The sequence below is a fragment of the Adiantum capillus-veneris genome, chromosome 4 (assembly GCF_014529385.1).
Source record: "Adiantum capillus-veneris isolate H3 chromosome 4, ASM1452938v2, whole genome shotgun sequence".
NCBI lineage: Eukaryota > Viridiplantae > Streptophyta > Polypodiopsida > Polypodiales > Pteridaceae > Adiantum > Adiantum capillus-veneris.
The window spans coordinates 18,515,187-18,519,056 of NC_140934.1; the positions used below are offsets into that span (position 1 = coordinate 18,515,187).

Sequence of the window (3,870 nt, forward strand, 5' to 3'; positions counted from 1 at the left end):
TGCACCATGATCAATCAATATAAATCAAAGTCGCGTGCGACTAGAACGAATAAGAGAACCCTCTCCAAATAAAAGGATAGCTCTCTGTCTAATGGTCAAAGGCTGGCTAGCACCTAGATCTATACATGTGGTCTGCGCTGAAGGAAAAATATCATGTCTAGGGATGACATCAGCCTCTATGTCACTGGTCATAGGTCTCTGAAGCTCATGTATCACTGGTACACTCCTACATAGCTCTATGTCTCTATGATGGTCAATAGAAATCTGACTCGAGCTAGTGCTAGGGTCTACGTGTGATAAACTAGGGGGAAGGCTCTTTGGTAGCCAGATATGCAATGCTCGCGCTCTCATAGGGATATCGGTATGAGCTCATCTAGCATGTCTGTGTGTGCATCTATCTCTAGGACATGCTCGCTGTTGTGGAGGGGCTGGCCTCTCTATGGGTCGTCTCGTCTCTCGACATCTAGCTCGTGGAGGTCTCCCGCTAGGGTATGGTCGTGTATGCGCCAGGTATTCTACCACTCGTGGCCTAGGTACCCAAACATGTCTCTGTCCCTCGAAATAGTCATGTGCCTCAAGTGACCATCTAGATGTGATCCAACCATGTGAAAGTCTGTCATCGGTCATATGGCTCTCTATAAACACAATCGTGTCGTTACAAGGCAAAGATCTAGCGTGTATTTCGGTACGGGGAACATAGAACTGTCGAAGGGTCCGGGAAGCTCTACGTGGAAAACTACGTGCCTGATCTATCATGGGTCGCTCCTCGGTGGCACTACTCGTCGCTATGGAACCACTGTCTAGAGAAGGCTCTACACATGGCTAGGATGCCTGTGTACGTGGTCTCCAAACAATTCTAGTAAGCAGTCTCGTATCCCTACATCGTGTGTCAGTAGAGGTCACTCTAGTTCGTATATGTCCAGGTATCTGTGGTGTATCCTCTATCGGCGTGGTGTCTCGAACGTGGTCTCTAGGAACCTGATCTAGCAATATACGGCTCGTGGCTGGTCTCCGCTCAATCGGGTGATATGATCGTGAATCGGCACTTGTAGATGGCACTAAGGCGGCATCTACTTGGGGTGGCTGCTCTCTCGGCGGCTCACAGACTGTGGCACCACTATGCATGCTAGAAGTGTGGGACATCGATGCTATCGGCTCTACGGTCTCTCTTGTAAAAGGAGCGACTCTCGCATATGGCTCTGGCTCGATAGCTATCTCTAAGGGCCGCTGTGAGGTCGGCAAATCTAAACAAGGATGTTCATAAGTAGCCAAGAACTGCATAATGGTCTCATCTGTGTCTAGGCCAGGGTCACTCAATGTGCGACTTTGTGAGGTCTCTTGCTGCACGCTGGAAGTCTCGTGGACGAGAGCGGCAGGTGGTGTAGGCTCCCTAACAATGCTCTGAGTAGTCTCTAGTCTCAGGGGGCTCTACCTGAGGCTAAGTGCTGGAGCTATCTCTCGTGGAACACTCCTCAGAGGCTCTCGTGTAGGCTCAAGCATAGGTGTTTCCTGAGTGGCTCTCTCTCGTGGGGTCACTCGCTCGTCAAGATAGGCGTCATCCTCATTGGGCCTCTCCCAAGGTGGTAAAATACGTCGCAACAAAGGAGGCCTAGGTGGTGATATCGCAACTGGTGTGACTAGAGGACTCGGAGCTCTCGGTAACCGTGGAGCTAGCATAGCCATCGTGGGTAAACATAAGTCGTGATGCCTAAGTTGAAGGGAGTAGGGTAGACCTATAGTCAAAATGTACAGTGCATGGTCGGTATCCCTATAAACTCGCTCACGTGGATCTCCTATCAAATGTGCAAGAAAGTGTGCCGAAGGATCTCTGGATCCACCAATCGACAAGCGTCTGTACCTACGACCGAGCTCGTCTAGATAGGTCATGGTTTGCTCAACTCTGTGAAGCTCCACTAGCCTAGGATGTGTCTGCGTGTCTAGGCGATCGTCTGAGTGTGCTCGCTCAATATCATCGAAGTCAAGGGTCTCAATCGAGAAATACTGCTCTCCAAGCTCATCAATAAGGACTGCTCTATCGGCATCTGTGTAGACTCTCACAATCTACCTAGGTAAAGACAGTGGTCGATGTGGGTCTGCCATCCGCACATATAAGTGGTCATGTAAATCAACATAGAAGGCAACACCACGCTGGTACTGGCCTATGATACATAGAATCTGACCCTCTATCTGTATCGTGCTACCTGCGGTCTCTCTAGCCTCAAGCGGTGCTTGAAGCGTAGTGGTCAGTGGTCTAGGGGCACTCATATCTACAATGTGTAGTCTACCGTGCCCGAACTTTGGTGCTCTCAACGGTGGTGTTGGGGTCATCGTCGCCTCTCTCGTATGGTCTCTAATATGTGTCATCAGAGGTGGGGATGGGTCTCTAGATGGTGCAAGGTGTCGAGGTGGAGACTCCCTAAAATATGTCGCTCGCGGGCTCTCACTCTCGGTCTCACTATGAGTGGTACGCAAAGTACTAGCACTCGCCGAGGTGTGCATCTCTCTAGACTCATGGTAGCTCGAAACGCCTGGCAGCAAATCAGGTCTAGGTGACGAGAACCCTGGCGGTGGTCTCCTGAGTGTCCTGGGTGGTGGCACTATGTCTAGAGGAGGTGAGGGACTCCTACTCGAAGCAGGGCGCTGGGTCGTTCGAGGATCATATGGCAACCCACAAGTCAAAAAGTAAAACTCAGTGCCTGCGGTGCTCTCGTAGCATCTGTCTCTAGGCTCGCCAACTAGTGTCACAACATCTCTGGATAGGCGTCGACTGGATGCACGACACTCTAACTGATATCGGCGTTGAGCACTATCAGTATAGATCACTCAGTGACCTACCCGCTGTAATATAACTTGCTCAGGGTGGTCGAATGCCTCAAAGCAGTCGTGTGCGTTTACTAGCTCTATCTCCTCTTGCCTAATCGAATAGTCGTGTGCGTTTACTAGCTCTATCTCCTCTTGCCTAATCATCTCTAAATGTGTCATCCAGCATGTCACCAGGACGGACTCGCACTATCTGGAATGTCTGTGTGGGGCCAAGGGAGGCACGACACTGGACAAAAAAGTATCCCTGTGTGTCTGTGTAAGTGGGTCGGCCTCTGTGCTCGCCTATTAGCGTGAGCAATATATACTCGGAGCACTGGCTCGTCATGGTCATCATGTGTGCGCAAAGTGCACTCTCGGCGTGTGCACGGTCTCTAGTCGGGCTCCTATGTCTAATCTCGGGCAATCGGGTCAATGGGGTGTGCGATGCGGAATATGCAGGGTGATGCGCGTGAACGTGGGTGTGCGAAGCGAATGTACAACGTGGCGCACCTGAATGCGTGTCTGTGTCGGTTGTCAAACACGGATGCGTATGTGTCCGCGTGTGAGTGGTCGTGTGTGTGCGTGCGAGTGAGTGGGCGTGTAAATGCACATATGCGAGTGAAGGCGGATGCAAGTGAATATGTGGACGAATGGGTGTGAAGTCTCCCTCTCTCTCTCGTCGATGCGCAGAAAAAGCTCCTATCTCTCTCTCACTGCACGGGCGTGCACCCTATCTCCCTCTCACTACATGACGCGAGAACTTGCTCTTCTCTCCTCTCTCTCTCTCTCTCCGGATCCTATGCGAGGAAATGCTCTCTTCTCTCTCTCTCCTTTCTTTTTTTTTTTTTTGGTGGGAAAGCTTCTAGGCCACAAACCCTTCACTTTTGCAACTTAAGAAAAAAAGCATATATCTCTCTTTTGAATCCAAAACAAGCAAGCCAACGTGGAGGGTTTGTCTTTTTGCTCTTATTGAAATAAGAGGGGGGGCACTATGCACAAATTAAAAGGAGTAGGGGGTTTCTTTTAGATGGCATTGAAGTAAAGGGTGCTACACAAATTGAGAGGGGG

At 50.4% G+C, this 3,870-nt stretch overlaps 1 pseudogene; it reads right to left on the bottom strand.

Annotated features, from left to right (window-relative positions):
• Nucleotides 1-822: 822 nt before the first annotated feature.
• On the bottom strand, nt 823-2,982 carry LOC147458808 (uncharacterized; annotated as a pseudogene).
• Nucleotides 2,983-3,870: the final 888 nt, after the last annotated feature.